Source organism: Dendrobates tinctorius, unplaced genomic scaffold (genome assembly GCF_039654945.1).
Source record: "Dendrobates tinctorius isolate UK_male_01 unplaced genomic scaffold, ASM3965494v1 ptg000126l, whole genome shotgun sequence".
Classification (NCBI taxonomy): Eukaryota; Metazoa; Chordata; class Amphibia; order Anura; family Dendrobatidae; genus Dendrobates; species Dendrobates tinctorius.
Window position 1 is genome coordinate 19504318 of NW_027361794.1, and position 26687 is coordinate 19531004.

Below are 26687 nucleotides of genomic sequence, written 5' to 3' on the forward strand. Positions count from 1 at the left end.
AGGGAAACATATGAGAAGATTTATTATTTTACAGTATTTAGTTTCCTTCTTTACATCTACTAATAAAACCTATATATTTAGGCCACAGCCAACAAGCAGTTTCTTCCTCGGAGTCGGCAGCTGAATACGTTTCTCATAGACTCATCTTCCATAACGCTAATTCTCGTCTCATTTACCGACACTGGAATCTGTACCATTTTAGTAGGCCTCGTGGCCTGAGCTAAAGGTCTCATCCTGCTGCTCACCTTAGCAAAACTAATGTATATAGATTTTTTTTTTACTGCACATTTTGCATTCTCTCACACACTATTACCAGAGAAAAAAGCTCAAAAGAAATAAAAAATATAGAGGAAAATTGTATTGGTTCACTTGACAAGGAATGTCCCATATATGGAAGCACGTGGGTGACATTACTAATATATGGGGGCACACAGGTTACATTACTCATGTTTGGGGGAACATAGGTGACATTACTAATATAGGGGGAACATAGGTGACATTACTAATATATGGGGGTACATATGGGCCATTATTACTACTTTGGGGCCCATAGAAGAATTATGGCCACATGCAGGTGTATAGGAGAATATTATGTGGGGGAAGAAGGAAGAATTATTACAGTGGTCAGTACAAAGTGGAGGACATTACTGTCTGGAGGCAAAGAGGAAACCGCAACCAGTGCACAGCCAGGAATCACAGGTGTGAACAAGGACTATAGCGCATGTGATAATGTTTGTACAGCGCTGCAGAGTATTCAGGTGATATAGGAGGAAGAGAAATAAATAATCCACATAGGGGATAACGAGGACACTGCACACATCTCCACCTGCAGAACCACACACTGGGAGACGCTGAATCCACCGGGGCTAAAGGACCTCTGCTGACGTCATGCCCATGTGACCATGCGAGATGATGTCACCAGGAGTGAGGCCTCCTCGAGGGCAGCCCTGGTACCAGGAAGGTTGCGTCTAGATCCGAAGTTCCTGTTCTGCTCCTTCCAGCAACTCCAATCTAGCTGTCTCACTACAGAGATGAGTAGATCAGAGTTGCTGCACTGAGGTCCATGATTTCTGTGCACACAGTAATATCTAGTCTAGTGGTTCCACTAAGGCTTCCATGCACATAAAGCTAAAGTCTGCAGGTTTAGCCACAATCTGATGTGTATGGGGCCTCTCAACTTTCCTTCCATACTCTATGTGAGTGAAAGGAAGGATCTGGCATATTGGAATTCCAATGGTTGATCCTCTTGTTCTCTGCAAAAATAAGCTGCTGCCATAATAGCCTGATATCTGATCCCTAACGGACAGCACAAGAACGTTTGAAGTGCACCTGTGTATGTGTAGTCAGGAGCGCGGTAGGCCAAACGGTTGAAAGTTATCAAATATGACTAAGGGTCTTAGATCAAGGTCACCCTATCAGTATGTGGTCTGTAGTTAACCTCAGTATTTGTAGCCAATATCAGAAGAGGAATAATCAGAGGAAAAGTACAATAGAAACAAGTCATCACTTCTGGATTTCTGACCCACTTCTGTTTATTTCTTATAACGCCTGATGTAAAATACTGACAAAATACTGTAGCCTTAAAGGGACTCTGTCAGCATAAAATGACTGTTCAATCCAAGCACAGGCCCTCCATCCACCCTTGAGGTGGCCAAACAGTTAAGAGCACCTTCCCACCTACAAGTTTTCTATCTATCTCCTAGCTTCTCTGATTCTATAAAGCCAAAGCTGTCAATCAAAATAGAGGGAGAGCGGAAATATAGGAAAAAACAAGTAGATGGAAGGAGCACTTAAATGTTTGGCCTCAACAAGTGTACACTGATCACCTGAGCTTAGTTTAAATAGTCATTCCCTGCTGACAGTCTCTTAAGGCTGGGGTCACACTTGCGAGTGTGATGCGAGAAACTTGAGCGAGTCTCTCGCATCTGATGTGCCCCAAAGGCCGTGGGATACTCGGCGCTGGGCCCGTTAACTTCAATGGGAAATGTCACAGTGGCAGTGACCCGGCCCGTGGCCTCAGGTGGTCATGTAAAAGGGGTAAAATTGAATGGGGATAAAGCTTATGTAGTGATTCGTGATGCCACCTGTGGTTTCTGGTCAGAATGACCAGCGCTGCAGTGTTGCTTCTCTGGGACAGATGTTGTGGTGCAGCAAGGATGTTGAGCTCTCCACAGGCAGAGCTGTATTCCCAGGGTAGAAGAGATGAGTTGGTAGATGTTGAGGTAGTGTAGAAAGGAAGATGTAGCGGTGCTGGAAGAGAGACGCGGAAAGAATATAGAGGACACAATGGCATGTAGTTCAATGGGCTTTGCTCACAGTTCTGGCATGCACAGAGGCCCGCTTCAGTGCCGTGAGGGGTCCAGCCAACTTACAGTTTAGATGAAATGCACCTTTCCAGCTTTTCCTGTCAGTGTGTGCCTTTCCTGGCCGTCTCCACAAAATTGCCACTTTTCCCGCCTGACTTCCACTCCAGTACTTCACAGTTATCGTTCTGGGCCAGCAGCTGCGAATCCTGTTCAGACAATGCCTCACCATTTCTATGATTCTATATAGCCACCTATCCAGTCGGACTAACTGTGGTAGGAGCGATGGTTCGTAAAGTAACCAAAGCTATCGGCTTGCTAGTGGCACCCAAAGGAATGCAATCTAGGCTAGGGGCCATTCCCTTTGCGACCTGTCTGGTTCCTTCCTCCACCTGATGGCGGTCTGCGGGGAACGAGACCCACGGGATAAATTTCCAACCGTGTCTCTGGAAGAACCAATGCTTCCTATGAAGAATCTTCTGTTTTAGTCCCAAGACATCCGGCAACTCCTGGTACAAGTCAGGAGCTGCTCAAACACGTCCTTCACCTTCTCTCCCTTTGAGGGGACTCAATCTAACATCAGGCTAGATTCTCCCTCCCAAACTACATTCCGCCCACCTCCCAGCGCTCTTCGTGTTCCAAGCAGGGAGCCATAAAGTGTGCTCTGCTACACTACTGGTGTGTGTGGGATGTGGGTGTTGGAATCTGGTCGGGTGCACTCACCTTACCTGGTTGTGGGATACAACACCTCTGGGTGAGGTGCAGTACCTCTGTGGCGACTGGACCTTCAGGGGCGCCACACATCTACACCCGGCACTGCCATCGCCACTCAGACTGGAGTGCGCAGCTGCATGTATTTCTATGCAGCAGCACACTCCGGCCCTGAGTGCCGGCGGCAATGCTGGGTGTTGATGAGCAAGTTTCTTGCATCACACTCGCAAGTGAGATAACTCACTGATCAGGGAGTGTGTAACCGCTGGGACCTGCACCGATGCGAAAAACAGGGAATTGACATCCCAGTTACAAAATGGTGGCTGGTTGGAAGCGCATCATTCTCCCGTCGGCGTGCAACTCTTCGTCACTATTCCGCCATCTGCGCACAGCTCCTCGTCACCATTCTGCCGTCCGCGCGAAGGGTAGAGTTATAGGGTCTTAACATAAGTTTGAAATGGATGAAGTCTTCTGGTGTGCGAGTTTTGCCTTCATAGACATTCAGCACTCCTAGAGCATCACTGGAGAAATCAAGTTTGCGATGTGAGCCAGGGCTGTTTTACTCTGTGCTTGGAGGTTCTGAGGACGAGGGGATCTACTTGGACACGGGTGCTTCTAAAAGAGTGTCATTGTAGTGATGTACAGCCAGATTAAGACATTAAAAAGGAGATTGGGGACAGTGATGAATATAGAGAGTATGAAAGTGTATGAGAGTTAATGGTTGGTAGATTTCTGAATGTGTGGTAAGTAGAAGTGTGCTTGCGTGGGCAAGGATTTGTGAGCGTGAAGGAGAGAATGTTGTAGTCAAACAGGGGAAGCGGTGAGTGATCTAGGTAGGAGATTGAACAGAGCCGGACAAAGACCAGGTCAGGGGTGTTAGCATCTTTGTTTGTTTCAGAGGTTGAGAGCTGTGTGAGGCCGAGAGAAGTCTATAGTGATAGAAGCTGGGATGCAGATGTGGAAGTGGGGCTGTTAATGGGAATGTTGAAGTCTCAAAGGAAAAGGATTGGGAGTTCTGAGGATATGAAGTGCGGCAGCCAGGCGAGGAATGGTCAAGAAAGTGGGTGGGTGAACCTGGGGGCCGGTATATGACTGCTACCCTGAGGGAGAGGGGACGGAAGAGCCTGATGGTGTGGACCTCAATAGAAGGGAATGAGAGTGATGGATCTAGGGGGATGACCTGGAAAGTGCATTGTGGGGACAGGAATATGCCGACTCCACCACCAAGTGTGTGGGTCTCTAGGAATGGGAGAATTACAAGCCACCATGGAAAATGGCAGCAGGGGAGACAGTGTCAGAATCTTGAATCCAGGTTTCAGTGAGGGCCAGCAGATTCAGAGAGTTGTTCAAAAAGTAATTGTGCAGGAAAGGAAGTTTGTTACATATAGACCGTGGATTCACGAGTACACAATTAAAAAAAGGAGATGAAGGAGTGCAACTAATATTAATAAGGTTAGTAAGGTTTCGATGTGAGGTAGGGTAAGGGTTGAGGGATGGTGGTCCAGGGTTGGGGCAGATGTCCCCCAAAAAGGAGTAGGAAGATAAAGAGCAAGTAGTTATTGGAATTGTAAGAAATTTTGCAATGGGTTTGGGCAAAATGGGCTGAGGTTTTTCAGGAAGGTGAGAAGTGCATGGGAGCTGTACATGGGAAAGGGAAGTATAGAGGGGCTGATATGTATGAGTCATGATGGAGGGGAGCACATGGCTAAAAGGGAGAGCAAAATGTGGGTTACCTGTCTCCTGCCCTAACTGCCATGGATTAACTGCTTCGTCTAGATGCTTAGCTGCTGGGAAGCTTTGCTGAGGAGAGCTATGCACCCCACACTGCGTGCAATCCCTTAGAATGTTTCTAAATTTATAGGGCACACTACAGGGTCAGGAGAGAGGGATTATGGGAGCTGGTTTGGGATTATTTTGCAGCTGCTCAACACACCGGGGGGTGGATAGATGATCAAAGACACTAGTCCTGGCGCCATCTCTATGCTATAACACCTTTCCCAAGATAATATCTACAGTGACCCCACCTATGGATATACAACAGTGATTATTGAGTACAATGCAACAGATAAATTATATCAATGATTCAGCAAGCAGAGTTCTATGTTCTATACCATTATAGTTACAATGTGTACAATGTGTATGGAGCGGAGCTGTATGTGTATGGAGTAGAGCCACGTGTTTACGAAGTGTGTGGAGCCATGTTTGTACGACATGTACTGAGCACAACCACGTGTGTACAAGGTGTATGGAGCGGAGCCGTGTGTGTATAAGGTGTATGGAGCGGAGCCGTATGTGTACAAGGTGTGCGGAGCACAGCCGTGTGTGCTGCATCCTTGCAGTGTTATGGGCCCAGCTCCATTCCTGGCAACCACAATTTGAAATGTTGAGAGAGCAATAGCAATTAGAAGGGCAATAGAAAGGAAGGCTAAATCTTTCCTCAACAACGACAGATGCACTGTTGTGGTGGTTACATATAGAAAATCTATCAGCAGGGATGCCATGGGTAAATTCAATAAGTGATGTCATAACAGCAGATTATTATTATTTATTATTATAGCACCATTTATTCCATGGCGCTTTACATGTGAGGAGGGGTATACATAATACATACAAGTACAGTAATCTTAAACAATACACGTCACGACTGGTACAGGAGGAGAGAGGACCCTGCCAACGAGGGCTCACAATCTACAAGGGATGGGTGAGGATATAGTAGATGAGGGCAGAGCTGGTCGTGCAGCGGTTTGGTGAATCGGTGGTTACTGCAGATTGCAGGCTTGTTGAAAGAGGTAAGTCTTCAGGTTGTTTTTGAAGGTTTCCATGGTAGGCTCTCGTAGTCTGATATGTTGTGTTAGAGAGTTCCAGAGTAGGGGGGATGTGCGGGAGAAATCTTGTATGGATCCGTGAAATATTTTTGAGCTGAAGTCGGCAGGGAGTGGAGAGAGCTTGTATATGTGGCTTGAAAGAGAGATCAGTGTCAAGGATAACCCCGGGGCAGAGAGCTTTTGGGACTGGAGAGAGTGGGCAGCCTTTACTTTAATGGATAGGTCCGTTGCAAGCATGAGTGGATGGAGGCACATCTAGGAGTGTGTGCAGACCAGGGTGTGTGGATGAACCATGAGTAAAAGAAGACTTCCAACATGAGGAAGTTTACTGTACAGATTGAAAGTGGTTTTCTTTGTGCTGCTGGCAAACTCACATGGATGGATGAATTCACAGGATGAAGAAATGCAGGATAGGATTTTTATTGAATTGTTGTACAATCGACACATTGGAAAGTTATCTAACCTCTTCCTCAGGACATAACCAAACTGGAGATCCCTAGCAGACCATCAGTTATATTTATGCTGATAATTCGAAAAGAAGCACCAAAAAGACATGTGACAAAAGTCAAAGTTCAACCACAGTCCATAAGTACATTGTACAAACCATGGAAACATAAAAAAACACATAAAAATTAAAATAAATTACAAAAGTGGGGGAAATATTTATTTGATCCCTTGCTGAATTTGTAAGTTTGCCTACTAACAAAGACATGAACAGTCTATAATTTTAAGGGTAGGTTAATTTTAACATTGAGAGATAAAACATCAAAAATAAAATCCACAAAATCACATTGTATAAATTCTACAAATTATTTGCATTTTGCAGTAAGAAATAAGTATTTGATCTCTCTAGAAAGCAAAACTTAATACTTGGTGGCAAAACCCTTGTTGGCAAGCACAGTCAGATGATTTTTGTAGTTGATGATGAGGTTTGTGCACGTCAGGAAGAATTCTGGTCCACTTCTCTTAGCAGATCATCTCTAAATCATTAAGATTTTGAGGCTGTGGCTTGGCAACTCGGAGCTTCAACTCCCTCCAAAAGTTTTCTATGGAATTAAGGTCTGGAGACTGGCTAGGCCGCTCCATGATCTTAACCCCTTCCTGACATATGACGTACTATACCGTCCATGTGACCTGGGCCTTAATGACTATGGACGGCATAGTACGTCATAGCGAGCAGCTGATCACGGCCGGGTGTCAGCTGATTACTACAGCTGACACCTGGCACTATGTGTTAGGAGCGGTCACGGGCCACTCCCGGCACATTAACCCCCGGCACACTGTGATCAAACATGATCGCAGTTAGGGTCAGACTGGGGTGTCTGGGACCCACCCTACAAGTATATACAAATATCTGTCAGTCGTTATCCCCATTATAGTGGAGCATAGGCTGTAAAACACAGGCGGCTCCGGCTCCTGCACATCTACTGTGTGCAACCACAAATGGGATGTATAATTACAGTAGTTTACATTAATGGGGTTCTTTGGTTAGAACACATTATCACCGATCCATGGGCTCCACAGGATAGGTGATCGCTTAGTTCCGACCATTAGAAACTGCACCGATCGGAAGAATGAGGAAGTTTTATCTCTGATAGGACACTTATCCTCATTTTAAAATGGAGCGGCAGGTGGGATATCTGACCGAAGCTCCATTCATTCTCTTTGGAGCGTCTACAAAAAAAACAAGTGGAGCCACTGAGGGAAAGAATGGATCAGTGGTCAAGTCAGACATGCCACTCCAGTCTAATGGTGATAAAATGCTCCACATTTTGCTGAATGGGTCCAAGTAGTTAGACCCCCACCAAACAATACAGGAAACCCCCTGTAAGTGCATCTCTACCGCTGTATACAAAGTATTTAATCTCTAGTTGAAATAAAGAATCTTCTCCTAAATAATATCAGAGAGAACAAATGACCGCCATACACAACACAATCCACTATACCAAGACCAATACCACACATACAGGAAGAAATACCAAAACACCATGACCAGACCACATGGAGACCGAATAATACTACATACAAGGTACAAATACCACCACACCATGACCAGACCACATAGGTGTCACGTGGACCTGTCCTGTGTGACGCGACCAGCAGGCCGGTAACGAAAACAACAGGATGTGGCACGTGATACTGTCCTGTGTGACACGGCTCGCAGGCCGGTAACTAAAACACCAAGGCAAGGGGGAGGGACACAGTTACAACAGTGGGCCCTGCGATCGGGAAAGGGGACGTGGAGACCTTCTGCACTCCCCTGAGTCCGTGTCCCTATCGTTCCTAACGTTCCCTATGCAGGTTCCGCACCAGGCGCCGCTCAGAATACCTGTCGCCCTAGCACACCCTACACCTATCCCTTGCTAGGGAGCTGGGTGGTGCAGGCACTGGCCCCACCGCTGTACTAATACACATGAAGGAAAAACACAAACGGGGAAACACCACTTAGCTTTACACTGTTGCACTTGCTCCTGGCAACAGAGACCACCACCAGAATGCAGCTCTCCTCCTGAATCACTGCCACCAAGCTCTGTCAAAGCTACAAGGAAATCCCCTCTGACTCCTTCCACACCAGGGCTAAGACAATGCTGCAAGGAACGTTCTCCAGCTCCTTCCTCCACCAAGGATGGTTGAAATGAACAATATCAGCAACGCTGATTGCAACACCTGTGACTCTTTTATAGCAGAGCCAGCAATCAGACCTGCATTATAAACATGTGCACTTAACTAAAGAAACAGAGTGCAATCATGCTCACCACCACCGGGGGCAAACTTGAATAAGCGACACCACAGTGCAATAATCCTAATGGCCACCGGGGGCAAAAAACCAATCCTAAGTACAGCTTAGAAAAAAAAAGGTTACCTGTGCTTTTTATCTGTCATGATCCAGCATGGATCATGACAATAGGGACTGAATAATACTACTTACAAGGGACAAATACCACCACACCATAACCAGACCACATAGTGACCAAATAATACTGCATACAAGGGACAAATACCGCCACACCATGACCAGACCACATATTACCACCACATAGTGAATGAATAATATGACATATTACCAGCATATAAGGACCAAATAATAACACATACAAGGAGAAATACTACCACACCATGACCAGACCACAAATTAGTGACCGAATACTACAATACTGATTATGAGTACAAACCACAATACTAACAACACTGTTATTACCACCAGTGACATTGAACACAGTACCTCTGTATAAAGTGTCAGTGTACAGGTAATACAGTGATCACCAGTGACATTATACAAAGGAATTCTATATATACAGTTGTGGCCAAAAGTATTGACACACCTGCAATTCCATCAGATAATACTCAGTTTCTTCCTGAAAATGATTGCAAACACAAATTCTTTGGTATTATTATCTTCATTTAATTTGTCTTAAATGAAAAAACACAAAAGAGAATGAAGCAAAAAGCAAAACATTGATCATTTCACACAAAACTCCAAAAATGGGCCAGACTAAAGTATTGGCACCCTCAGCCTAATACTTGGTTGCACAACCTTTAGCCAAAATAACTGCGACCAACCGCTTCCGGTAACCATCAATGAGTTTCTTACAATTCTCTGCTGGAATTTTAGACCATTCTTCTTTGGCAAACTGCTCCAGGTCCCTGATATTTGAAGGGTGCCTTCTCCAAACTGCCATTTTTAGATCTCTCCACAGGTGTTCTATGGGATTCAGGTCTGGACTCATTGCTGGCCACCTTAGAAGTCTCCAGTGCTTTCTCTCAAACCATTTTCTAGTGCTTTTTGAAGTGTGTTTTGGGTCATTGTCCTGCTGGAAGACCCATGACCTCTGAGGGAGACACAGCTTTCTCACACTGGGCCCTACATTATGCTGCAAAATTTGTTGGTAGTCTTCTGACTTCATAATGCCATGCACACGGTCAAGCAGTCCAGTGCCAGAGACAGCAAAGCAACCCCAAAACATCAGGAAACCTCCACCATGTTTGTCTGTAGGGACCGTGTTCTTTTCTTTGACTGCCTCTTTTTTTCTCCTGTAAGGCTAATTTCACACTTGCTTTTTTTTCCAGTGCGTTTTTAGCGCAAAAAAAGCATAGAAAAAACGCATACAAGCGCATACAAATGCTGCGTTTTTTTCAAGCATTTTTATGAGCATGCATGAAAAAAACGCAGCGTTTTTATGCGTTTGTATGCGTTTTTAGTGCGTTTTTACCGCGTTTGCGTTTTTTTCCAACATTAGGTGGCCCCTCACACTAACCCAAACCATGACTTTACTAACCCTAACCCTAACCCTGACCCTAACCCTAACCCTAACCCTGACCCTAACCCTAACCCTAACCCTAACCCTGACCCTAACCCTAACCCTAACCCTGACCCTAACCCTAACCCTAACCCTGACCCAAACCCTAACCCTGACCCTAAACCCTAGCTAACCCTAACCCTAGCCCTAAACCCCCTTGACTAACACTAACTCTAACCCAAACCCCTAAATTCCATTGTCCAACTAATGGTAAAAAAAAAAAACGCATGCGCAAAAAAACGCATACATAAGCATGCCAATGCGCACATATGCGCACCCATAGACTTATAATGGGTGTCTTGCTGTAAAAAAAACGCATTGCGTGCGCATGCGTTTTTTTGAGGCAAGTCAGACGCTCAAAAAATGCAACAGGATGCATTTTGTGCGCCCGAGCGCATACCGCAACAAAACGCATGCGCGGAAAAACGCATACAAACGCATGTGTATGCGCACATAAGCGCATCCCATGCAAAGTATAGGAAAAAAAATCGCATGCGTTTTTTAGCGCTAAAATCCCGCAAAAAAAAACGCAAGTGTGAAACCAGCCTAAACTCTATGTTGATGTCTTTGCCCAAAAAACTCTACTTTTGTCTCATTTGACCAGAGAACATTCCTCCAAGACGTTTTAGGCTTTTTCAGGTAAGCTTTGGCAAACTCCAGCCTGGCTTTTTTATGTCTCGGGGTAAGAAGTGGGGTCTTCCTGGGTCTCCTACCATACAGTCCCTTTTCATTCAGACACCGACGGATAGTCCGGGTTGACACTGTTGTACCCTCGGACTGCAGGGCAGCTTGAACTTGTTTGGATGTTAGTCGAGGTTCTTTATCCAACATCCGCACAATCTTGCGTTGAAATCTCTTATCAATTTTTCTTTTCCATCCACATCTAGGGAGGTTAGCCACAGTGCCATGGGCTTTAAACTTCTTGATGACACTGCGCACGGTAGACACAGGAACATTCAGGTCTTTGGAGATGGACTTGTAGCCTTGAGATTGCTCATGCTTCCTCACAATTTGGTTTCTCAAGTCCTCAGACAGTTCTTTGGTCTTCTTTCTTTTCTCCATGCTCAATGTGGTACACACAAGGACACAGGACAGAGGTTGAGTCAACTTTAATCCATGTCAACTCGCTGCAAGTGTGATTTAGTTATTGCCAACACCTGTTAGGTGCCACAGGTAAGTTACAGGTGCTGTTAATTACACAAATTAGAGAAGCATCACATGATTCTACGAACAGTGCCAATACTTTTGTCCACCCTCTTTTTTATGTTTGGTGTGGAATTATATCCAATTTGGATTTAGGACAATTCTTTTTCTGATTTTTCATTTAAGACAAATTAAATGAAGATAATAATACCAAAGAATTTGTGTTTGCAATTATTTTCAGGAAGAAACTGAGTATTATCTGAGAGAATTTCAGGGGTGTCAATACTTTTGGCCACAACTGTAGTGTCAGTGTAAGGGTAATGCAGTAATCACTGGTGACATTATACACATGAACTCTATTTACAGTATAGTGTCAGTGTACAGGTAATGCAGTGATCACGGGTGACATTATACACAGGAGCTCTGTATATAGTGTCAGTGTACAGGTAATACAGGGATCACCAGTGACATTATACACAGGAACTCTGCATATAGTGTCAGTGTAGAGATAATACAGGAATCACCAGTGACATTATACACAGGACCTCTGTATATAGCATATAGTGTGCAGGTAATACAGTGATCACCAGTAACATTATACACAGGAGCTCTGTACACAGTATATAGTGTATAGTATATGGGTGCATGTAATACACTGACTCACCAGTGACATCTGTAGTTGAAGTCCTTCAGCTTCGCTTTTCTTCAACCAGCACAGATCGCCATCACTTCTTCCAACCAGGACTCGTTTCTGCAAAAAATAACACACAGTCATCAATAGCTGATGGTTTCCTTACGTTTTCCCTTACTTCTACACTATGTCAGATGCATCCATCCAGGTCCCCCCCTCCCCTGTATATGCATCCATCAAGGGCCCCCCTCCCCTGTATGTTCTTCCATCCAGACCTCCCATGCCCTGTACGTGCATGCAACCTGCCCCCCTCCCCTGCTTGTGCATCCTTCCAGGGCCCCCCTCCCCTGTATGTGCATCCTTCCAGGGCCCCCAATCCCCTGTATGTGCATCCATCCAGCCCCCTATGTATGTGCATCCATCCAGGGCCCCCATCCCTGTATGTGCATCCATCCGGCCCCCCTCCCCTGTATGTGCATCCTTCCAGGGACCCCCCTCTCCTATCTGAGAGAGAGAGATAGGGAAGATAAAAAATAATCTTTTGCTCTTACCTGCCTGTGCTCCCGGCGGCGTCCTCCTCCTCTGCAGGTCGGCGTGCTCATTGTAAAATGGCCGCCAACACAGCAGAGGCCAGCGGTGGATGTGTGCGCCCGTCACATGACACTGACATCATACGCCGGGCGCACACTTGCCAGTATCAATCAGGATGCACGCCGCAGCGGTTCAGGTAATGAACGCTGCGTGCTCACGCCCCTGCACTTTTAAAGGGCCCGCGCCCCTTAAAACGCACTTTTTTTTCTCCTCCTCCTGGCTCCTTCCCACAGCAAAGGGCCCACTGGGGGAATCCCCAGTATCCCACCAGGCCAGACAGACCCTGATCGCAGTGTTCCAGGAGCATAGGGAAGCATCAAGCAGGGAGTGGGCTCACTGCGTGCTTCCCTGAGACCCAAGAAACAGCGCGATGAGCTCACGTTCCGAGGGCCTTCTCCCTGCAGGCCCCCAGATCCAAGATGGCCATGGGGACCTTTCGGGTCCTGCAGGGAGGTGGCTTCTCAGTGCCTGCTGAGAGCAGACGTTCAGGCACATCAGGGGCTCTTCAAATGCGACATGGCGCCCGATCTCAATTCCAGCCAATTTTGCGTCAAACGGCGCTCCTTCTGAGCTTTGCCATGCGCCCAAACAATTGTTTACCTCCACATATGGGGTATTAGCGTACTCAGGACAAATTGCACCATAACTTTTGGGGTCTGGTTTCCCTTGGGAAAATAAAAATTGGGGTGAAAAGAACATTTTTTGGAAAAAATATGATTGTACGGCTGTACGTTATAAACTTATGTGAAGCCCATGGGGGTTCAAAGTTCTCATCACACAGCTAGATAAGTTTCTTGGGAGATCTAGTTTTCAAACTCCTGTCTGGAGACTTTTAAAATGTCACATTTTGTCCGAATTTGTAATCCATGATTAAGACTCTTTTGAGTTGAAACGGGTTGGATTTTTTACCATCCACTGGGGTATCCACTACCTGTAACATGTTCTTTTAGCGAAAAGAAGTAAAGGGATATTTTTTATAACTACCTTCCTGCCTGAGATCGCTGGAGATTACTGTGTGTTTGAACTTGTATCCGCCAGGCCAGGCCAGGCCGGCTCCGTGCGATGGTGTTCCTGCTATCCGGAGGACGCTAAGGGTTGAGCTGAAACATTTTTTTCATACTAGTTTCCAAAATGGTGTCATTTGTGGGGGGTTTCCACTGATTAGGCACATCAGGGGCTCTTTAAATGTGATATGGCGTCAAGCCAATTCTGTGTTGAAAAAGTCAAACGGCGCTCATTCCCTTCCGAGTTCTGCCATGCGCCCAGTGGTTCCCCCCACATATCCGGTAACAGCGTACTCGAGACAAATTTCACAAAAACTTTTGCAGTCCAATTTCTTCTGTTACCCTTGGTAAAATAAAAAAAATTGGACCTGAAGTAATTTTTTTGTGAAAAATAGTTAAATGTTCATTTTTTTAAACATGCAAAAAATTCCTGTGAAGCACCTGAAGGGATAATAAACTTCTTGAATGTGATTTTGAGTACCATCAGGGGTGCAGTTTTTAGAATGGTGTCACTTTTGGGTATTTTCTATCATATAGACCCCTCAAAGTGACTTCAAATGTAATGTGGTCCCTAAAAAAAATGGTGTTGTAAGTTATGTTGTAAAAATGAGAAATCGCTGGTCAACTTTTAACCCTTATAACTAAAAAAAAAAAAAATTGGTTCCAAAATTGTGCTGATGTAAAGTAAACATGTGGGAAATGTTACTTATTAAGTTTTTTGTGTGCTGTATCTCTGTGATTTAAGGACATAAAAATTCATAGTTGGAAAATTGCAAAATTTTCAAAATTTTCGCTAAATTTCCACAAATAAACGCAAGTTATTTGAATGAAATTTTACCACTAACATGAAGTACAATATGTCACGAGAAAACAATGTCAGAATCACCGGGATCCATGGAAGCGTTTCAGAGTTATTACCTCATAAAGGGACAGTGGTCAGAATTGTAAAAACTGGTCTGATCATTAACGTTCAAACCACCCTTGGGGGTAAAGGGGTTAAAGCTGAGAGCCTGTAGAGTCTGTACTTTAAGACCACATTGATATTATTTTATCTTGAATAAGGTTTGGTAAACAGATAAAATGCCAAAACTTGTGTCACTGTCCAAATATGTTCTGGACCTAACTGTGATGATCCATGCGGGATCATGTCAGATAAGAGCACTGGTAACCTTTCTTTTTCCTCTCTCTAAGCTGTGTGCTTAGAGATAGTTTTGCCCCCAGTGGCCGTTATGGTCATTGCACAGGTGTTTTCAGTTCTAGTTTGCCCCGGTGGTGGTGAGCGTCATTGCACTCTGTTTCTTTAGTTTAGTGCACATGATTAGAATACAGGTGTGATTGCTGGCTCTGCTATAAAAGAGTCTCAGGTGTTGCAATCAGCGTTGGTATTATTGTTGGGCTTTTCCAACCATGCTGGGTGAAGGAAGGAGCTGAGGAGAGTCCAGGGCAGCTCTGTCAGAGTCCTGGAGTGGCAGCTATGTTGTCAGTGAGGAGTGCCTGCATAGCTTGGTGGAGTGGCAGCTATCGTTTCAGTGAGGAGTCTGTGTAAAGCATGGTGGAGTGGCAGCTATGGTGTCAGTGAAGAATTCTTGCAAAGCTTGGTGGAGTGGCAGCTATGGTGTAGAGCTGCACTCAGTTGCTGGACGCTTTTGCTGGAAACTGCACTCAGGTGCTGGACTCCGTTGCTGGACAGCTGCACTCAGGTGCTGGACTCCATTGCTGGACAGCAGCACTCAGGTGCTGGACTCCGTTGCTGGACAACTGCACCCAGGTGTTGGACACGGTGGGAGGAAGATGCACTCAGGTGTTGGACTCTGTTGCCTGGAGCAAGTGCATCAGAGCAAAGCTAAGTGTTTCCCTGTTTGTCACTTTTCCTCATGTTAGTGTTAGTACAGTGGTGGGGCCAGTGCCTGCACCACCCAGCTCCCTAGTAAGGAATGGGTGTAGGGTGTCCTAAGGTGACAGGTATCCTGAGCGGCACCCGGTGCGGAACCGGCATAGGGAACGTTAGGAGCGTTAGGGACACTGACTCAGGAGAGTGCAGGAGGTCTCCACGTCCCCTGTCCCTATCGCAGGGCTCACTGTTGTAAATGTTCCCTATCCCCTGTGTCTTGTATTAGATACCGGCCTGCTGGCCGGGTCACACATGACGGGGCACGTGACACTAACTATCTAAGGGTGCTGTTGACATGAAATTCTCATCAGATGACAGTACCGACATGAAATTCTCATCAGATGACAGTACCAACCCATCCAATCCACACAGGCAAAGAAATCAAATCATAAATGGCCATAAATTAAGGGTACCGTTACACTTAGCGATGCACCAGCGATCCCGACCACGATATGACGCGGTCAGGATCGCTGGTGCATCACTAAGTGGTCGCTAGTGAGCTGCCAAACAGGCAGATCTCACCAGCGACATAGCAGCGGTCGGGGGTCGCTACTTACCTGTCAGACGAGGCGATCCTGACGTCCTCCCGCCCGCGTCTACGCGTCGCTTGTCGCCACAGCAGGAAGCCCAGCAGGAAGTGGCCGACGAGAAACGGCCCAGGCCGTTCTCGCGCGATCAGCGATAATCAGCGGGGGAGCCAGCCGGAGGTAAGTATCACACATAGCGATATCGCTAGCAATATCGCTGCTGAGTCACAAAACTAGTGAAGTTATAGCGATATTGCTAGCGATATCACTTTGTGTAAAGGGCCATTAAGTTATGTGTAATAATGAGAAATGACAGAGAGAAAAAGTATTGAATTTGGTTACTGGAACTTATTTAACACTTCGTACACTTTTGTTGGTGATGACCACATCAAGATGCCTCCTGTATGGAGAAACTAGTCACATGCATTCCTCTGGTGTGATTTTGGCTCATTCTTCCACACAAACACTCTTCAAATCCTGAAGGTTCCATGGGCTCTTTCCATGAACTCTGAGCTTTGGCTTCTTCAGTTTACAATTGGATTAAGGTCACGTGATTGGCTGGTTCATTCTAGCAGCTATTTTGCTTTTAAACCAATTTAGAGTTCCCTTGGCTGTGTGTTTGGAATCAGTGCCTTGCTAAAATATAAACCCTTGTGTCATCTTCATCATCCTGGTAGATGGCAGATTTTTATCAAGAATGTCTCGATACATTTGTCCATTCATCCTTCCTTCAATTATACGAAGTTTGCCAGTGCGTATGGTGAAAAACAGCACCACACCATGATGTGTTCATCTCCAAACTTCACTGGTGGTATGGTGTTTTTGGATTGATATGCAGTGCCTTTAGGTCTCCCAAATATGGTATGTAGTCATAGAGTCATAGAATGTTAGAGTTGGATGGAACCTCCAGGGTCATCATCTCCAACCCCCTGCTCAATGCATGATTCACTATACCATCTCAGACAGATGTCTGTTCAGCCTATGCCTGTGGCATTCAAAGCGTAAAATTTTGGTATCATCTGACAAGACTCTATTTTCATAGAATTTGTTGTCTAAATTTTGTTGATCAAACTTTAAACGCACATGAACATGGTTTTTGTTCAACAATGGAGTCTTGTGTGGTGAGCGGGTATACAGGCCATCGAGGTTGAGTGCATCACTTAGTTTTCTTTGAAACAATTGTACCTGCTGATTCCAGGTGATTCTATAGCTCTCCTCAGGTAATACTTGGCTCTTGGAAAATTTTTTGGAGAATTCTTTTCACTCCTCTGTCTGAAATGGTCTATAATTTGGTCAAGGCCAGTTTATGGTGAAATGATGTTCTTTCAACTACCTGATTAGTTCTGCCACAATACTCACTCAAACCTTTAGTAGTTTAGTACCCATCATAAGATGTTTTGTGTGTGGTATTCTGGGGAGAATTTTATGTCAAAAGCACCTTTGGAAATATATTTACCATATTTTGCGGATTATAAGCCGCATCGGATTATAAGACGCACCCCAAATTTTGAGGAGAAAAATAGCTAAAAATCTTTTTTTTAAAATGGTGATGCCTCTTATAATCCATGCGTCTTATTGCTTATTGTGAGTGGTGGCTGCAGTGAAGCGGGGTCCCAGGGTCACTGCTGGAGAAGGCAATATTGGTGCGTTGATGTAGGCTGCAGACTGGGATGGGGGGTGTTCCGACGTGTGCCGCTGCAGTGCTCTGTGATGCAGGGGGCTCTGCCAGCATATTGTGAAAGCCCGGTCCCCCCACACATCCATTACTGCAAAGCGATGACCTCCCTGAAAATGGCTGCCAGGGACGGCGCATGCTCAGATTGAGATCTCATTGCCAAGATTGCCAATCTGAGCATGCGCTGCCCCTGGCAGCCATTTTCCCGGAGGCCACCGCCTCGCAGCAATTTATGTGCAGGGAGCTCATAGCTCTCACAAAATGCAGACAGAGCCTCCTGTACAACAGAGCACCACAGCCATTTTTACCCGCAGAGGCACATGTCGTAACACCCCCTCATCCCAGCCTGTGGCCTGCATCAATGCGCCACTCTTGCCTCCTCCAGCAGCAACCCTGGGACGCTGCTCCACCATGACCGGTAAGGTATATCCGCATTATAAGACGCACCTCCATTTTCCCCCCAAATTTTGGGGAAAAAAAGTGCGTCTTATCCAAAAATTACAGTACTTTTAAGATTGGTGATGTGTTCAATACTTGCTTCACCCGCTGTATAACAATGTGAAATATTGACTACACATTGAATATTGCTTTTAAATGTTTTTTTTTTGTTTAAAATGTGATAGGGGGCCGGATTGGGGGGTGGTCCACTGCTTACCACGACCGGACGTGGCAAAGACGAGTCGGAGGCAGAATTCAGTTGTAACAGATCCTGGTTTATTTGCCGTCCTCCTGATGACCTTAGCCATGCACCGCAGTTCCTTTACAGCTCTCCGTTTCCAGGGTATCTTTCACCTCTCCTTTAGTCGTGATGAAGTCGCTCGCAGATCTTTTGCTGGGGCTGTCCTAGACCAATCTACCGCCAGCGCTTCACCTGCCCGAGGTCGTCGTCCAGTTGGTACTCCCGGGGCCTCGTCTGTCCTGCGGTATGTCGTGTCAGAGCCACCCCCCTGACTGTCTTCCCTTGTCAGTCCCCTGGTCGAGCTCTTCTCCGTTCTCCGTCTTCTGTCCTGAGTCCTCCTCTGTTGAGCTCCTCCCGGGACTAGCCTAGCCTCTGGAACCCCAACCAGTCCTATTTATCCCCTCTCTCACTGGGAATTTCCCTTCTGGGTTCCTATCTCCCCACCCCCATTACTAAGCAGTTTCTATAGCCGTAAGCTGATGTTAAGTGCTGAACTACACTCCTCCCTGCCATCTTGTGGTCAAATCTCGGTACTGCACTCCCTTTTCTGTCGTTCCCTGCTGTTACCTTTCTGTCATTGCCAATTCCTGTCTACCGTGCACACATCGTCCCCTCCTACTTCCAGTCAAGTCTGTCCGTCAAGTCACCTTCCCCACACTCCCCCTTCTTTTGTCCATTGTCGTCCTGACAATCGTACTCCCTACCTACGTCGTCCTAAAGCTTGTCCACAGTCTGTTGTCGGACCGGTCGCTGGGCCAAACCAATCCGGGAGCACCATGGTCCGAGCAGCCTATTGCTACTCGCCGGCGCGCACGCCACGTGACAACTTCTTTCAGGTTGGCGAGGTCCACCCAGACTACTCCACGGCATGTAACCAGGAGGTTAGCGTGCACTCAAGTCCAATGGCGAGGTGCAGGTGTAACGGACCAGTAGGTCCTATTACCAATAATAGTCTAATTCACCGCACAATTCACGCCTATATGAACCATTTTGAGATTAATCACGTTTTCTGCAATACCCTTTTTTTACAATATGCTACCGAATATCACCGATATATCGATATCTTCTTCGTCTGGACAGGAACAGCATCATCATTGCAGGATTTCTATCTATATCTCAATTCCATTTATCCGGAGCTACAATTCACGCTACATTTCAGTATGGAATCAGTTCCCTTTTTAGATACAAGAGTTTTACAGGATAGCGAGGGTACCCTTTCAACGGACCTATACTGTAAACCTACTGATAGCAACAGTCTGTTGCATTACTCGAGTTGTCACCCAAAGGCCACTAAGAACAGTCTACCACGTTCACAGTTCAACAGAGTAGCACGTATTGTATCAGATCGGGACGTCCGCAATGAGAGACTAGATACAATGGCTAAGAAATTTAAGGACAGACGGTATCCATCGAAGCTGCTTGAGGTTGAAAAACAACGGGTACTAACTCCTCCATCCCCTCCACCCACCACATTCTCTAGAGAAAGGATTCCATTTGTTCACACCTTTCATCCGCTGATGCCTAAAGTATACTCTATTATCAAGAAACACTGGCCTCTTCTTTTTAAGGCTTACCCGGATACCAGTTCCTTTGAGGCCCCAGTATTAGTTTGTACAAAACGTCCCACTAATGTTCGTGACAAGGTGGTAAGGGCTGACATAGGCAGTAAAGTTTCTACTACTACCCAGAGGTTACTCGCCCCTCGTCGCTGTGGCACATTTCCCTGCCTTAACTGTGCAGCCTGTTCGAATGTGATCAGGTCAGACAATATCACACATCCAAGGACAGGCAAGTCTTTCCCGATACGGGGCTACTACACGTGTGATTCGAACTTTGTGGTTTACTTGGTGAAATGCCCATGTGGCCTCCTCTATGTGGGGGAAACAACTCAGCATGTTAAGGACCGTATTGCCAGCCACAAGTCAACGATAAGATGTCAAAAAAGCTGGTTACCCCTGCCTGAACACTTCACTAAATACCGACATTCAGTTGCACAGTTGAAATATCAGGTGATTGAGCATGTACCTCGTCCAAGGAGGGGTGGTGACCATATTAAACTATTAAGAGAGAGGGAAGCATACTGGATACATAAGCTGGACACCTTAGCCCCTAGAGGGCTTAATAGAGAAATAGACTGGCTTATATAATGACTAATAATCTTTTTCTGTTATTTTGCAGACTCGTTAGTACACAATAACCCTAGGTGAGTTTGCTCCGCCCACTGAACTCTGTCTTAAATTGAGTTATTTACTCCCTTTAGAGCTCCATCTACCCGCCATGTAGGTGTATGTATATGTATATATATATATATGTATATGTTTATGTATGTATATGTATATATATGTGTATGTGTGTGTGTCCATGCAATATGCATGCATAAGGAACTTTACACGAGCTTATAGTGTTTTTTGCTTGCTTTTCGTCCATTTACCTCCCTTTACCATCTTCTATTTTTTCCTTTTTATTTTTTATTTTCTATTTTTTATTTTTCATTTTTTATTTTTATTTTTTTATTTTATTATCATTATTTTTTACCTTTTTCATGTGTCCAGATGCCTCGTTAATTACACCCATGCATTTTTTACTTATTACCGCATCCTATTAATGTTATACCCACTTAGTCTAGATCCTGCACATAATGTTAGCACCACCCCTCTTTGCATATCACCAGGGCAACCGCTGTGTATATACAGCTCTAGGGTATAGTCCTTAGACATGCGCAGTGCTTACATTTAGACAGCGCGACGTCACTTCCGGTTCAGAGGTTCCACTTCCGGTCGCGCGCTGCCACCGGATTCTCATATAAATACCACCTAACCCTGATGGATTTAGCATGACGCCATTGCAGCTAGGCGTGGGAGCGCCGCTGTATAGCACCCTATCAAGAGGTATTGTACACAGGTCCCCCCCTTTTTTGATAGCGTTATGTAGGGACGCTTTAGCAACCACAAGTCAGCAAATAAGGTACAGGCTATTTACAGCACATGTCATCCCATGGGAACAATGCTACCATTTAAACATGCAGGTAGCAACTTTCATTTCCTAGGTGCTGTATCATACTACACATTATATTGCGTACTTAGGATTATATGGACATCATGGGCTACATATTGCCCATTACAGGGATCAACTTATCACATCCCCTCTATAGCACAATTGTATCATAGCAACACACTATATTCCCCTTATGCTGATACCTTGCATGACCCTTTTAGAGACAGTAGGACATTTACACATTTGAGTCTATTAATCATGATTTTGACGATTCCTTTCAGCCATCTTTCTTGGGCTATTCTCTTTGGAGTTCTATTCCTCTTTATTCAAAGATCCGACTTTCAATTCAGGTAATCCCCCTTTTTCTTCTATTCTACCTTAGATGGTGCTAGTTTACTGAGCCTTGTATATCCATGTTTTCCATGTACTATCACAATGTATATTTGTATATATCTTGTATATATTTTTACTACTGTATTATATTGGGATTATTTTGGATTTTATATGGTGTTGTAATCTCCTCTCTCTATGTTTACATTTTCTGATGGATTTCTTTTTATTTACAGCGATAAAAGTGATAAAGGCTCGGACTGAGCCAAAACGTCGTGTTAATTATATCGCTTCTACTTCGTGCTATATATTCTTGTTTGGCTCCCACATGTTTTGTATATAATAAAATGAGCACTTATTTGCATAAATCCCTCTGAGTGTGCGGTGAATTAGACTATTATTACTCTACGGCATGTACCTCCCACTACTCTCCCCTTCTGTTACCCTCTACTGTCCGGAACGCCATGACCGAGGCCTTTCGCCTACCAAGTCATCACTGGCGCCCGCCCATCCTTTTGGGGTGTCCGTGGTGTCTGGGACCTGACTAACGAACCACTGTCTGATTCAATGTTCTTCGTCTGTTCGTCCTTCACTTAAAATAGTCATGGTCGGCGTCTTCATCACATCTAGCTCGTACCCGGGACCTGTTACACACATTTTCTTTTTGTTACACACACTATTCATTAAATCAACTTTTAACATACCGTATATATGATTATATGATTACCACTACTTTAATAACAATAGGAGTTACTCAACCGGAGTAACCCCCCCTTTTTTTTTTCCCTTTTATTTTCTTTTCTTTCAACATAACATTTTCTCACAGCATCTTTAAAACAGAATATAACTACTCCCCCTTCCTTTAGCAATACTACTGTAACGGGGTCTACCCAAGCTGGGGTACCTCTTTCAGTACCACCCCGTGTTTTCGGAGGTCCGCTCTGCGTTGGCTGGAGTCTGAATGAATGACGCTGGCTGCAATTCCTTGGTTACATGGGCGCATATAAAAGATCACTGCTTCTCCACGTATTTCCAGTCTGACAACACTTTACTCACAGGACACAGAATAAATCACACAGATACAGAGGGCAGGCCAATAGAAAAGCGGTAGGCCAGACATGCATTACAAAAGCCGCAGATGGCTGGAGCCTGCCGATGTTTACTGTGGGAATTACAAAGGTGGGGGGAGGGCGGACAAAAGGAGAATATCGTGTCCCCTCTGCCCAGGGGCGCAGCCTGTGGGCTGATGCATTAGGGACATGCATCTCACATAGAACCTATTATACATACATATAACTGCACAACATATTCTGGGTGCTGAGTGGTTCTGTAACACGTAACACGGCTCCCCTTTTCAGCGACGCGATCGGCATACACAGTCTGATCCTCAACGTATCGGTTTGGGGATGACCGAAGTTTATGGGGTTGGTACAAGTTCCGTTTGTCGACTTAGTCCATCTGCGTTACCGTTTTGTTTGCCGGGTCTGTGGTGGATGGTGAAGTCCAGAGGTTGTAGGGCTAAACTCCACTGCAGCAATCTGGCGTTGTCTCCGGAGACCCGATTAAGCCAGACTAGGGGATTATGGTCCGTTAGTAGGGAAAACTGTCGTCCATACAAATATGGTTGCAACTTCTTGAGTGCCCATACTACCGCCAGGCACTCCTTCTCGATGGCCGCGTAGCTTACTTCACGGGGCAGTAGTTTCCGACTCAGGTAAGCTACCGGGTGTTCTTGGCCGTCCGGCCGACTTGGCTCAGTACTGCCTCCAATCCAAACATAGAAGCGTCTGTGTGAACAAGGAAACGTTTAGTTGGATCGATGCGGCCAATACAGGGGTATTGGTGAGGGCGTCCTTTAGTTGGCGGAAGGCTTCCTCACACTCTGAGATCCAGGTTACCTGGCGGGGTTGGTTCTTACGAGTCAAATCAGTGAGGGGCTTGGCTACGCTGCTGTAATTGGGAATGAATTTCCTATAATACCCGGCTGTCCCTAGAAACGCCATGACCTGTGTTTTAGTGCGTGGGGTGGGCCATTTGGCTATGGCCTCAATCTTGGCTGGTTCTGGTCGCTGTTTCCCACTTCCCACCCAATGCCCTAAATACTGAACCTCTGCTTTGCCCACGTGACACTTGTTTGGGTTCAGGGTGATTCCGGCCTGGTAGATCCTGTCCAATACTGTCTCTAGGTGATTTAGATGCTCTTCCCATGTCGCACTGTAGATGGCGATGTCGTCCAGGTAGGCACAAGCATAGTCCTGGAGCCGGTCAGCCAGCACTTGGAAGGTCGCCGGGGCATTCTTCATCCCGAATGGCATAACTCGAAACTGGAATAAGCCGAACAGGGTGACAAATGCCGACTTGGGAATAGCGTCAGGACTAAGGGGAATCTGCCAGTAGCCTTTGCATAGATCGATGGTGGTCAAATACTTTGCCCCCGCCAGTCGGTCTAACAACTCATCCACACGCGGCATGGGGTATGCATCTGTCACTGTTTTCTCATTGAGCTTATGATAGTCTACACAAAACCGCGTAGTCCCATCCTTCTTGGGCACTAACACTACGGGGGATGCCCAGGGGCTATCTGACTCTTCAATGACCCCTAAACGCAACATCTCTTGTATCTCTTGTCGCATCCCCTCTCGTACAGACTCAGGGACGCGGAAGGGGTTTTGTCGCAGGGGGGTCTGATCCTGGGTCTCAACCTTGTGTTGTGCCAGGCGAGTGTACCCCGGTCTCTCTGAAAACATCCTCTGTCGCAGCCTCAACAACGCCTCCGCCTGCTGTCTCTCCCGGGGGCCTAGGTCTTCACCCAAGTGTACCTGGTCCCATGTTTTAGACTGAGTCCTTTCCCCTAAGACATCCGGCAAGGGAAGTCCGGCTAAATCCTCTGCTTCAGGTGCACAGATGGCCACTACCTCTTCAGGGCGCTCCCGGTAGGGCTTCAGCATATTCACGTGGAACATGCGAATAACCCTGAGGTCATCACAATCGGCGAAATTATAGGTTGTGTCGACTATTTTCCCCACTACCTGGTAGGGCCCCTGCCATGCAGCTTGAAACTTATTCTGCTTAGTGGGCTCTAACACTAGGACCTTTTGTCCTAATTCCAAAGTGCGCTCTCTGGCCCTCCGATCGTACCATACGCGCTGGTGCCGCTGTGTCGCCTGCAGGTTCTCACGTACAACCTGGGTCAGCTCCTGTAGGCGGTCCCAGAATTCCAGCACATAGAGTACAATAGGTACCCCTTCTATGAGGCCCTCCCCTTCCCAGTGTTCCAGTACTAAGTCTAGGGATCCCCTTACCCGTCTCCCGTATACCAGCTCAAACGTGGAGAACCCTGTGGATTCTTGGGGCACCTCCCGATAGGCAAACAGGAGGTGTGGTAAGAATTTCTCCCAGTCCCTGTAGGTCCTGGTAAAAGTCCCAATGAGCTGTTTTAATGTCCCATTAAAGCGTTCACACAACCTATTGGTTTGCGGTGGTACGGGGCGCTTCTAATGGACTTTACGCCGCACGGCTTCCACAATTGGTTGGTCACCTCTGCTGTAAACTGGGTACCCTGGTCCGAGATAATCTCCCGGGGAAATCCAACCCGTGAGAAAACCTGGAGCAGGGCGGTCGCCACCGTCTCTGCCAGTATGTTAGGTAACGCAACCGCCTCTGGATACCGTGTGGCATAATCTACCACTATCAATATATACTTTTTCCCGGACGGACTGGGTTTGGCTAACGGCCCTATCAGATCAACCGCTACTCGGCTAAATGGTTCCTCCACAATGGGGAGGGGGCATAATTTGGCCTTGCATCGATCCCCCTCTTGCCAATGCGCTGACAACTGTCACAGGTCTGGCAGTACAAACATCAAAGAAGTTTTGTGTCAGACGATGCCTGGTGCGACTGATGCCGAAGTGCCCGGCCAAGGGTATATCATGAGAGATTCACAGTAACTCCTGCCTATACTTCTTGGGAACTACCAGCTGTTTTATAGTGGGGCTCATCCCAGTGTGGTGCTGCTCTGTGATCCGGTAGATGAGTCCCTGCTTCCATACAAACTATCCCCTTCCAGTACTCATCTCGCCTCCTGCGCCTTCCCACGATATCCCTCTAATGAAGGATCCTCAAGTAACTCCCTCTTAAATTCATCTGGGGTGGCCCAAGAAATGTGTCTGGCTATGGGAATACGTGCAGGGCTGGGATGTCTTACCTGGGCCTCCTCTGAGTGTGATTCCGCCTCTGCAGCTCGAGCTTGTCTCCGGGTGGTCACAGGATAGGTTTCAGCCAGAGGGGACACCGAGAATGCAGACAACATGGGCCCCAAGACATTTCCCAGCAAGACGTCTGCAGGCAAATCCTCCATCAAGCCGACCTCAACAAGGCCATCCCCGACTCCCCAGTTCAGATGAATCCTGGCAGTGGGTAGTCGATGTATAGCTCCCTCTGCTACACGGACTGCCTCTGTCCGGTCTGTCTTCTCTTGGTCCTGGACGAGATGAAGCTTCACAAGGGTCAAAGTTGCCCCAGAATCTCTTAGTCCCTGCATATGTTTCCCATTAACCCACACGACCTGTCGATGCTGTTGTCAATTATCTGCCTGGGCTGCCTGCACGGGGTCTACTTCATGCAGTACTTCCTCCATCTCTTCCACCCCTTGGTTAATCGTAGCCCCCAATGCTGGGTCAGCTTTGCCTTGGTAGCAGTGTACAGCAGCCCGGCTGAAGGTAGCTGTTCCCGCCTTTGGCCACTGGGTATGCTGAGTCCGGTTGGGGCATTGTCTTTGCAGGTGGCCCAGCTGACGACAGGTGTGGCATTGCGCCCCAGGGGGACTGTGGTAGGCCAGGTTTCTAGCTTGTCCCCCTGCAATCTTCAGTGGTTTGGGGCCCTCCAGGTCCATGGGCGGGCCCCTAGTGACCACCTTTGATCTGGACAACTGCGGCCTCCTGGCATCATGATGTTCATCGGCCAGACGAGCGGCTTCCTCAAGAGTTGTTGGCCGCCTGTCCCGAAGCCATTCCTGTGTCTCGGGGTTTAGTCCATTAAAGAATCGTTCTAACAGGAAGAGCTGGAGGACGTCCTCCTTAGTACTTG

General features: G+C 46.4%; 1 protein-coding gene across 1 annotated transcript in view; it reads right to left on the reverse strand.

Annotated features, from left to right (window-relative positions):
- LOC141047065 (uncharacterized) overlaps positions 1–26687 on the reverse strand; it is a 570550-nt gene that overhangs the window by 221435 nt on the left and 322428 nt on the right. The gene's annotated exons all lie outside the window — the stretch shown is intronic.